This window comes from Ranitomeya variabilis, chromosome 5 (genome assembly GCF_051348905.1).
Source record: "Ranitomeya variabilis isolate aRanVar5 chromosome 5, aRanVar5.hap1, whole genome shotgun sequence".
NCBI lineage: Eukaryota > Metazoa > Chordata > Amphibia > Anura > Dendrobatidae > Ranitomeya > Ranitomeya variabilis.
In genome coordinates this window covers 189,620,479-189,632,928 of record NC_135236.1, presented here as the reverse complement: position 1 = coordinate 189,632,928, position 12,450 = coordinate 189,620,479, and positions in this window count along the sequence as shown.

Genomic DNA, 12,450 nt, shown 5'->3' with positions numbered 1-12,450 from the left:
ATTTCTTAACCTAGGGCTCAGTGTCAGGGACAGCTGCTGACACCAAGCCCTAATCCCATTATCCTGTTGCTACTGCATCAGAATGAAAAAGGTGTTGAACCAAGAAATTACGTTACAAAACATTTTTTTCAATATATTTATTTAGCTTATAAAAAATTAATTACTGTACAAAAATGCATACAAGAAACGAATACAAAATTGCGGCAAAAACACACCCAATACACATGTTTTTGCGGCAGCATTTTTTCTGTCAAGAGATGCAGAAACCTTGCAGAAATTTCTGCAAGCAAATACTCAAAGTGCGCACATACCCTAAAGGATCTGCACACAGTGCAAAGCCAGAAAAAAATTCAAAGGATATTCATCCATAGACCTATAATGTAGGTGACCTGGATGCAGCGCACAGATAATGCAGGGCGGGAACAGTCAGTGAATGATATAATTTTGTTTACATACAATAGTAACATACAGTGGGTACGGAAAGTATTCAGACCCCTTTAAATTTTTTCACTCTGTTTCATTGCAGCCATTTAGTAAATTAAAAAAAGTTCATTTTTTCCCATTAACATACACTCTGCACCCCATCTTGACTGAAAAAAACAAATGTAGAAATTTTTGCAAATTTAATAAAGAAAAACTGAAATATCACATGGTCATAATTATTCAGACCCTTTGCTCAGACACTTATATTTAAGTCACATGCTTAAGAGCAAGGTTCTTAAGAGCACAGTGGCCTCCATAATCCTTAAATGGAAGAAGTTTGGGACTACCAGAAGTCTTCCTAGACCTGGCTGTCCCAGTGAAACTGGGAGAAGAGCCTTGGTGAGAGATGTAATGAAGAATCCGAAGATCACGGTGGCTGAGCTCTAGAGATGCAGTAGGGAGATGAGAGAAAGTTCCACCAAGTCAACTATCACTGCAGCCCTCTACCAGTCGGGCCTTTATGGCAGAGTGGCCCGACGGAAGCCTCTCCTCTGTTCAAGACATATGAAAGCTCGCATAGTTTACTAGAAAACACATGAAGGACTCCCAGACTATGAGAAATAAGATTCTCTGGTCTGATGAGACGAAGATAGACCTTTTTGGTGATAATTCTAAGCGGTATGTGTAGAGAAAACCAGGCACTACTCATCACCTGCCCAATACAATCCCAACAGTGAAACGTGGTGGCAGCATCATGCTATGGGGGTGTTTTTCAGCTGCAGGGACAGGACATCTGGTTACCATTGAAGGAAACATGAATGCGGCCAAGTACAGAGATATTCTGGATGAAAACCTCTTCCAGAGTGCTCTGGATCTCAGACTTGGCCAAAGGTTCACCTTCCAACAAAACAATGACCCTAAGCACACAGCTAAAATAACAAAAGAGTGGCTTCAGAACAACTCTGTGACCATTCTTGACTGGCCCAACCAGAGCACTAACCTAAATACAATTGAGCATCTCAGGAAAGACCTGTTAATGGCTGCCCACCAACGCTCACCTTCATACCTGACTGAACTTGAGAGGCTCTGCAAGGAAGAAATGCAGAGGATCCCCAAATCCAGGTGTGAAAAACTTGTTGAATCATTCCCAAGAAGACTCATGGCTGTGCTAGCTCAAAAGGGTGCTTCTACTCAATACTGAGCAAAGGGTCTGAATACTTATGACCATGTGATATTTCAGTTTTTCTTTAATAAATTTGCAAAAATTACTACATTTCTGTTTTTTTTTTTAGTCAAGATGGAGTGTAGAGTGTACATTAATGGGAAAAAAATGACCTTTTATGAATTTACCAAATGGCTGCAATTAAACAGTGAAAAATTTAAAGGGGTATGAATACGTTCGGTACCCACTGTACAGCAATTCTAAACAGTTGGCAATAGTAAAAAGGCAAATCAAACTATAAAACAGATACTGTTACGAGTAAATTAACAACAGAAGTTCTTCACTATGCAATACTAAAGTTATCTTCATGAAGGTGGTATGTTGTAGGTTCTATCGTTCTCTGGAGTTCTGGCCCTAGCGGGGAACACAGAGTTTTCCCGCTAGGCCGCAAGTCTCTCTTTGACGAAGTCTATTAAAGCGCGCTAAATCCCACGCACCAACCGACCCCCTCCCAACCTGTTGTCATGACCCCCGCCACATCGGTACCATATGTCAAAACTGGAAGTCATGGCCCTGCTCACTTGCGCCGTCCCTCTGCAGTCGCATGTGTGCCTCCTTCATCATCGCCTCCTTGCTGATTTTCACTGCTTGACCATTGGCATATGTCTGCTGGGCCTGGAGTGGATAGGACTGGGACTCGGCCTTTGACTGGCAAAGTCTCATTTACAGTGAGGGAAATAAGTATTTGATCCCTTGCTGATTTTGTAAGTTTGCCCACTGAAAAATACATGAACAGTCTAATTTTAACCCCTTGGTGACAGAGCAAAATTTAAAAAATCTGACCAGTGTCAATTTATGTGGTAATAACTCTAGAACGCTTCGACAAATTCCAGTGATTTTGAGATTGTTTATTTTCGTGACACATTATACTTTATGACAATGGTACATTTAGGTCGATATGTTTTGTGTTTATAAAAAATATCAGAAACTTGACAAAAATGTAAAAAAATTAGCAATTTTCAAACTTTTAATGATTATCCCTTTAATTCAGATAGTCATACAATAGCAAAACATTAATAAATAACATTTCCCACATGTCTGCTTTACATCAGCACCATTTATATAATGTTATTTTATTTATTAGCATTTTAGGAGGTTTAAAAATGTAGCAGTAATTTTTTATTTTTTCATGGAAATTTACAAAATAATTTTTTAGGGACCTATCCAGGTTTGAAGTGACTTTAGGGGTCCCCCAAAAGTGATACAATTTTAAAAACATCACCCCTCGACATAATAAAATTTGCCATCACAGTTTATTAACCCTTCCGGTGATTTTCAAAAATTAATGCAAACTAACATGACAGGAATGAAAAAGTGTATTTTTACCACCTAAATGTCACTGACTTTTGAGCAGGCCGCTGTATCCCGGAGTCTCTAAGGCCGCTATTTGCTCGTGAATTGCCATGGCAAACATCAGGACCACACAATCATGATCTCAGGGTGCCGATAGGGATAAAGAGGGAGAAGCCACACTCTTTTAAACATTTATATGATATAGTTATTATTGACAGCAGCATCTAAGGGGTTAAAGGGAATCTGTCACTTCCTTTTGGCCCTATAAACTGCGGCCACCACCATCAGGGGCTTATCTACAGCATTCTGTAATGCTGTAGATAAGCCCCCCCCCCATGTGACCTGAAAGATAAGAAAAACAAGTTAGATTATACTCACCCAGGTTCGGTCCCGATGCGGGTCCGATAGCCGTCGCAGGTCCGGGTCCGGCACCTCCCATCTTCATACGATGTCGTCATCCTCCTTGCTTCTGTTGCGGCTCCTGTGCAGGCGTACTGATTTGCCCTGTTGAGGGCAGCGTAAAGTACTGCAGTGCGCAGGCGCTGGGCCTCTCTGACCTTTCCCGGCGCCTGCGCACTGCAGTACTTGCTCTGCCCTCAATAGGGCAGAGAATTACACCTGCGCAGGAGTCGCGACAGAATCAAGGAAGAGGACGTCATCGCATGAAGATGGGAGGACTTGCGACGCCCATCGGACCCAGAACGCACCGGACCGCCCCTGGGTGAGTATAATCTAACTTGTTTTTCTTATCTTTCAAATTACATCGGGGGGCTTATCTACAGCATTACAGAATGCTGTAGATAAGCCCCTGATGCCGGTGGCCGCAGCTTATAGGGCCAAAATGAGGTGACAGATTCCCTTTAAACAGATATGGACGGTGCTAATGCTGATCGTGGCAGCAAGTTGTAAGCTATAGTGTACAGCCGACAGCTGCTGGATTGTTACATGTATGAGGATGCTATTCTCATATCTCAAGTCAGTTAAAAGACATATTGGCGATCATTAAGGGGTTATGGGTAGGTTAATTTTAACATTGAGAGATAGAAAATCAAAAATAAAATACAGAAAATCACATTGTATAAATTATATACATTTATTTTCATTTTGCAGTGAGAAATAAGTATTTGATCCTCTACAAACCATTAGTTCTGGTTCCTACTGACCAGTTAGACGTTCCTAATCAACTCGTTACCTGCATTAAAGACAGCTGTCTTACATAGTCACCTTTATAAAAGACTCTTGTCCACAGATTCGCTTAATCAGACTCTAACCTCTACAACATGGGCTAGACCAAAGAGCTTTATAAGGATGTCAGGGACAAGATTACAGACCTGCACAAAGCTGGAATGGGCTACAAAACCATAAGTAAGATGCTGGGTGTGAAGGAGACAACTGTTGGTGCAATAGTAAGAAAATGGAAGAAATACAAAATGACTGTCAATCGACATCGATCTGGGTCACTATACAAAATCTTACCTCGTGGGGTATCCTTGATCATGAAGAAGGTGAGAGATCAGCCTAAAAGTACACGGGGGGACTTGTTAATGATCTCAAGGCGGCTGGGACCACAGTCACCAAGAAAACCATTGGTAACACATTACGCCGTAAACGTTTAAAATCCTGCAGTGCCCGCAAGGTCCTCCTGCTCAAGAAGGCACATGTGCAGCCCTGTCTGAAGTTTGCCAATGAACACCTGGATGATTCTGTGAGTGATTGGGAGAAAGTGCTGGGGTCAGGTGAGACAAAAATTGAGGTCTTTGGCATTAACTCAACTCGCTATGTTTGGAGGAAGAGAAAGGCTGCCTATGACCCAACGAACACCGTCCCCACTGTCAAGCATGGAGGTGGGAACATTATGTTTTGGGGGTATTTCTCTGCTGAGGGCACAGGACTACTGCACTGCATCAATGGGTGAATGGATGGAGCCATGTACCGTAAAATCTTGAGTGATAACCTCCTTCCCTCCACCAGGACATTAAAAATGGTACAAGGATGGGTCTTCCAGCAAGATAATGACCCAAAACATACAGCCAAGGCAACAAAGGAGTGGCTCAAAAAGAAACATATTAAGGTCATGGAGTGGCCTAGCGAGTCTCCAGACCTTAATCCCATAGAAACCTTATGGAAAGAGTTGAAGCTCCGAGTTGCCAAGCGACAGCCTCAAAATCTTAATGATTTAGAGATGATCTGCAAAGAGGAGTGGACCAAAATTCCTCCTGACGTACGCAAACCTCATCAACTACAAAAAGCGTCTGACTGCTGTGCTTGCCAACAAGGGTTTTGCCACCAAGTATTAAGTCTTGTTTGACAGAGGGATTAAATACTTATTTCTCACTGCAAAATTCAAATAAATGTATACTATGTGATTTTCTAGATTTTATTATTGATATTCTATCTCTCAATGTTATAATGAACCTACCCTTAAAATTATAACAATTATAGAAACTTGATTCCAGCTCACCCAGTTGCTCTATACTCATCCACCGGCCTCGCCCTGGCCTCACATCAAGGAAAATAGAAAAAAATTGGAGTCTGGCTCAACAGGACTGGATTTTCCTTTTCTTTTTCAAAAGAAATTATAGTGCATACAAAAGAAAATATACATGGTCGACATGACCCAGTCGACACGTTTCGACTGGTGCATAACTTATTCCTTCCAAAGACCATATTAAGGACCAGGGGGCACTCATTACGGGTGGATGAAAGGCAATTCCAACAGTTAAATAGGAAAATGTTCTTTACAGTTAGAATAATCAGAATGTGGAATGCCCGACCACAAGAGGTAGTAATGGCAGACACTATGACAGCTTTTAAAAAAGGGTTGGATGATTTCCTCAATACACGTAACATTGCGGTCTATAGTTAAATTACTTCTGAAACGTACAATTGGTGGAGAAAGGTTGAACTTGATGGACCTAGGGTCTTTTTTCAAGCAATTTAACTACTACTATGTAATGTAGTAATGTATTACGAGGTAACCTATTACATCATCCATATACAGGAAAAAAATATACCATCAGAGATTACACAACTTGTGATTCCTTCTGTACATTGGAAAAGACTACACAACTGATTAAGGACGGTATATCCAAACACAAATCAACGATTATATGTAAAAACCTTCTATTACTCCTACCACATCACTTTGTAACAGCAGGATATAACGTCACTCAATTTACATTTCAAATCATTGAACATATTCCTCCTCCTAGACGAGGAGGTGACCGCATCCGTCTACTAAAATATAGGGAAGCCTTTTGGATCCACGAATTAAACTCCCTGGCTCAAAAGGCTTAAATAGGGAATATGACCTTCAAGCTTTTATGTGAACGATTATCCATGCTATGATCTGTTTATAGAATTTCTGACAATATTTAACATGGTCTCGCATGTCTGTTTAAAAATCTTTTTATCTAATTTAACATTCTTCTTTTCCTTAGGTGTCCTTTCGTATGATACTGTTTGTCTAATACAATGTTTTTCTCCGCTCTTCCAGAGCCAGACATAGACCTTCACATCCACTTTGGGCATTACTATTCTCCCATAAGTGTCTCCTTCATCATTGCATTAACTCACAACACTTTTGTCTACAGTATTCACATTACCATAGTTACCATGCAGAGTTCCACATAATTTTTGTTGGAACACAACTTCCTGACGGCTGACATGCAAGCCGCACATGTGATCGACTGCTCCTGTAAGTTCTCCTTCACTATATGCTCCTTACCGCAGAACAGGACCTTACCGCGTCACACACAATGTCACTTCCGGCTATACGCCAAACTTCTGATTGGCCTAGACATGCGGCTAATCTCACCACCTGTTCTTTTAGTGGTATTGCTCCTTAAGACAACTGGTGCACAAAGGAACCAGCGGTGGATAGCACGTTCACGCCGCTGTCACACACCCAGCACTTAGGAATCTTGATATGCTAGAAGCTCGCTGCCTTTCAGCTCTAGCGGTTACTTACAGTACCTTATGTTTTAGTTTTTCATTCTTACCATCTGTTTTATGTGGTCTCTCACAGATGATACACTACTGGACCCGGTGTCCCTTCTTCCATTTCTTAAAGCGGTGTGATATGGTTTTCTTTTTCTTATTTTCTCACTTACAGATATAGATTTCTAAAGTGCCAAGTTTATCTAATATACTATTAAGTCTTGGGTCCCTACTTGAGCACTTTATTTAAGGTGTACCGCAGTTGTGCTATTATACAAGAGTATACAGACATTACAGCACAGGCAGGGAATATTTTTCCTCACAAAAAGAATCAGCTACTATCCCATGCTGAAATATCTGTATTCTCATTTGCTTCCCCCCTGCCCAGGAGCTGCAGTATGAACAGACCATTTTCCTGCACGGTCAGACACAGCCATTACACAGTATACAGCAGGGGCACATTTATAAAATTGTCTCTGCACAAGAACACTTTATTTTTTATTAACACATCCAATTATGGAAATTATTTTTATTCCAAGACCTATTCATTAAAAATTAATACATCTTTGTTCGTGGGAAAACACTTCTCTTTTTTTTTTTTTAACCATTCAAATTTTTATTGTATGACAAGATAAAATACAAAATACAAAAATAGGGTAAAGGGGAGGGCGGTAAGGGGGGGGGGCAGGGGGGAATAGAGATCGCTACATGGAGATCACAGCCGAGCAAGAGATCATACATACAAGAATTTAAAACAAAAATATTAAAGAACTTATACATTCTCAATTAACATCACAGTTAACAAGAAACGGGAGGTGAAGGGTGATCCGGAGATGAGATAAAGGGCGAAGAGATCCAGGGGTCCCACCATGTAAGAACCTTATTTTTCTTTGAGAGACAATCAGCAGTGATTGATTCATAGCTAAAGTGGAGATTAATCTTAGCAATCAATTCAGATCTTGAGGGGACAGTTGGGGATCTCCAGTGCCTTGCAATGCATAGTCTAGCAGCAACAAGAATGTTAGATATAATGGGTTGTAAGTACGATGGGAATTCTATCAGTGATATACCTAAAACTGCTAAAGGACCCGTTAGAATAATAGGAATTCGGATTACCTCCGAAAGAATGACTTCAACCTGACGCCAAAACAGTTGTATATGGGGACAACTGCACCACACATGAGCAAGCGAACCATTAAGGTTGCAATTTTTCCAGCACAGAGGGGAAGTTGTAGGATAAAATTTGGCTAATTTGGTAGGGGTGAGGTACCACGGGAGTTGGATTTTTTTGGATTGTTCAAGATGCCCGAGACACGAAGAAAATTTAGAGGGGTGTTGCATAGCCGAACTCCAATCTTCAAAGGAGGCTTCAAACGAGAGAGCAGTTTCCCAGGTGGACATAAAGGAGAATCTATCTGAGAAATCATGGGAAAGAAGCGCTTTATAGAGTATTGAAATACCATGCGAGATCCAAGTATTGGGTCTAAAGAACCTCTGGACCGGAGTTTCCTCCCCCAGGGGGGACGCGGGCACACCAAACAAATTTTGACGCTTCAGGAAACTACGGATCTGAAAATATTGAAAAAAGGCCTTGGGAGGCAGATTATACCGAGCAGTAAGGTCTGTAAAAGACCTCAGGCCAGACCCATCATAAAGGTCATTGATCCGGTGTATCCCGCAATCCCCCCAAGCGGAGAGAGACAGGCCCTCCACACCCCCTTCCAATGCCTGAATAGAAACATAATCAAATAAGAATGGAATGGCGTAGGGCACAGACTTGCCCAAATTTTAGAGGCAGAAACGATTGTTTTAAGAGAGGGGAGCCAACTGGGCGAATGGAGCAGACAGAGCTCTAGTAGTAATCTGAGGGAGCCCCTAGGGGCAAATTGCTATTCAATAATAAACCATTGGAGAGAAGAGTTCCCCTCCCACCAAATCTTAAGGGGTTCTATAAGGGCAGCCTTGTGGTATAATTGAATTCTAGGAACTCCTAAACCTCCTTTGGAGTACGGGAGCGACATTATTAAACGTTTTATTCTGTGGGGCTTATTATGCCAAATAAAACGATCAATAGTTGATTGAAAAGCTGAGAGATTTTTAGAGGGGATGGAAAAAGGGAGACAGCTAAAAAGATATATAAGTTTCGGTAGGATTAACATTTTAGATGTTTGAATTCTAGCCATCCATGAGAGGTGAGAGCTAGAAAGGCGGTCTAATTCTTTTTTAATTTCGAGAAGGATTGAGTCACAATTAACTCGAACTATGCTTTTTAAATGGGTAATTTGTATGCCCAAATATGTAAAACCAAGGGGGGACCAAATAAAAGGATACTTAGCTTGAATTTGGAGTTGAAGGGAGGGAGAAATGAACAGGGGGAAGATTGTAGATTTGGTTAAATTAAGCTTATAATAGGAGGCTTCGGCAAATTGAGAAAGAATGGAAGATATTGCAGCCAATGAACCAAGGGGGGCAGAACAGGTCAGTACCACATCGTCTGCGTAGAGGCCAACTTTGTGTTCATGATTACCCACCAAAACACCTTTAATGTCCGAGCATTGCCTCACCGCAGCAGCCAGGGGCTCCATGACAAGAGCAAAGATGATGGGAGAGAGGGGGCAACCCTGCCGGGTCCCGTTAGAAATAGAGAAGACGCGGGATTTCAAACCAGCAGAACGGACAGAGGCACATGGGTTGGAGTATAGGGCCATAATGGCTGAGAAAATCTGACCAACAATACCGAATTTATGTAGAGTAGCAGCAATATAGCCCCAGTGCACTCTGTCGAACGCCTTTTCCGCATCAAGAGATAGGAACACACAGGGAAGCCTCCCTCTCTCCACAACATCCAGTAGGTCAATGAGACGTCTCGTGCCATCCCTAGTCTGCCTACCTGGAACAAAGCCAACCTGATCTGCATGAATCAAGGACGGGAGGACTGACATCAATCTATTAGCCCAGACCTTAGCATAAATTTTAATATCACAGTTTAGAAGGGCGATAGGACGAAAATTACCAGGGGAGGTCATAGGCTTCCCAGGTTTGGGCAGAGTCAATATACATGCTTCCAGTCCTGCTTTCATGATAGAGCCTGTTGAGCGCCAGTAATTAAATAAGCGTAATAGATAAGGAGATAGGATAGTGAGAAACTGAGAATAGTAAGAAAAGGAAAAGCCATCTTTTTGGCCTCTCTAATTATTTGTGAAATTTCAGAATCCTCAATAGGAGCATTAAGAACGGATAATTGTTCCGAATTAACCGCAGGAAGGTTTGCTTTACTTAAAAAGGCAGCTATTGAGGCCTGGCAGGGCTGAGGGGTATCCTGGTCAGAATCGAGATTATACAGGGAGGTATAGTATGAAGCAAATTCTTCCGCAATGTGAATAGGGTTATAAATACGGGCACCATCCGGTTTAAGAAGATAGGCAATTTTAGATTGAGCTTTTTTTTCCACACGTTTAGCAAGTAAAGTACCAGCTCTATCCCCCATAGAATAAAATTTAGCCCTGGATTTCCTTAGCGAGTTTCCCACTCTGTGCAGGAGAAGCTGTCGGAGGTGAAGGCGTGCAGTGGAAAGGTTAGAAAATAGTTGAGCAGAGGGTTGAGCTTTGTGGCGGGCCTCCAGTTGGGTCACTTCAGCCAAGGCAGAATGGAGATTGGAATTATATTTACGTTTAGCTGTTGCAGCCATCTTAATAAAAAGGCCACGCACTACCGCCTTGTGTGCAAACCAAAGGGAGTCCTCGCGCACATCTGTAGAGTCATTAAAGGTAAAAAACTCCCGTAGTGAATGCTCGATTTGTGAGGAATTCGCTTGCTCAGACAGGAGGTGGACATTAAGGCGCCAGTGTGAAGGGGGTCTAATTGCAAGAGGATCTTTAAGAGTAACTGACACTGGAGCATGGTCAGACCAGGTGATATTGCCTATAGACGCAGCAATACAGTGGGGGAGAGCTACGTCGTCTACTAAAATATAGTCAATTCTGCTATAAGAAGCGTGACGAGGTGACCAAAACGTGTAGTCTCTCTCATTGCAGTGGAGATATCTCCAAATATCATGGAGATTGCAGGAGTTAATTAAGTGGGCTGCCTCACCCCAAGACACAGAATGCGACGAGCAGTCCAGACTTTTGGATATTGGAATATTAAAATCTCCAGCGACTATTTTATAACCATGCTGACAGTTACTTAGCTCTGAAAAACAGGCGCTCAAAAATTTGGCCTGACCAACATTTGGTCCATACACAGAGGCAATGGTGTAGGGAGCATTGTTGATCAAGCACAAAACTATAATATATCTGCCCGCAGGGTCAACCACAGAGCTAATTAGTTGAAAAGAATTAGCCTTGCTAAAAAAAATGGCCACCCCAGCTTTTTTGGAATTCCCGTTTGCAAAAAATTGGTGCGGATACAGGTTTGAATACATTCTGACATTATCTCGTTCTAGCAGGTGGGTTTCCTGTAAACATATAATGTCCTGTTTAGACTTAGCAAGCTGACGCCAGACAAGTGATCTCTTACCGGGAGAATTAAGGCCATTGACATTAATAGAATATAATGACACACTCATAGTAAACAGTTATAAAATTGTAGATGTAAGCCTGTGCACAGTAGCAGAGTATGCAGCAACTTAGTCTATTTTGTGGAAGCGATCTGGGTTGAAGGGAGGGAGGAGGGAAGGAGGGGGAAAAGGAGAACCAGACAAACCATATTAAGACTTTACAGCAAAGGACCATTCAGGGAATTCCTGAGTCCAAGGTGAATACAACAAACAGATCACCTGTGGGGCAATAAGCTGAGAAGGGGCCACCAGGGACCAACCTCAGCAAAAGTTAGCAACAAGAGAAAAAAGGGAAGAAGAATAAAAAGTACTAAAATTGTGCGGGAAAAGGAAAAAAAAAATTTCCCAACCAGGAGATGCAGAGAGTTAGCACATCAGGCGACCTTCCAGTCAGGAATAATACGGCGTCTTCGGGGAATAGGACCTTCACGCTTGGAGGATGCAGAGGGAGGATCAGGAGGATCGAAGCCCCATTGCGACAGAGTCTTGGCTGCTTGCGACGGAGTTAGACACGTGGTGATCGAACCATCTTTGCGAATGCAGAGCTTGGTGGGGAATCCCCAGCGGTATAATATACCTTTTTCTCTAAGAATTGTGGTGTAAGGGAGAAACTCCCTGCGTAGGGCTAGAGTTCCAGGCGATAGGTCCGGGAAAACAGAAATGGCTGCAAAGTGTTCAGGCAACGATGGATTTGCTCTTAGGGCTTGTAAGAATTCATCCTTCATGACAAAGAAGTGAATACGAGCAAGAACGTCTCTGGGGACCGAGGGATCTAGTCCTGAGGGCTTGGGGATCCGATGTATGCGGTCTATTATAATGCCTTCTTTAGTATAGAGAGGGAGGACAGTAAGAATAAAATCTTGTAGGAAAGCTTTAAGATCTTCAGTCCCAACTGTTTCAGCGATGCCTCTAAGCTTGACATTATTCCGTCTAGATCTGTCCTCTAGATCTAGAGTTTTAGCATGAGTCTTTGTAGCAAGCAATTGCAGATTGTCATGAGCTTCCCATAGCTCAT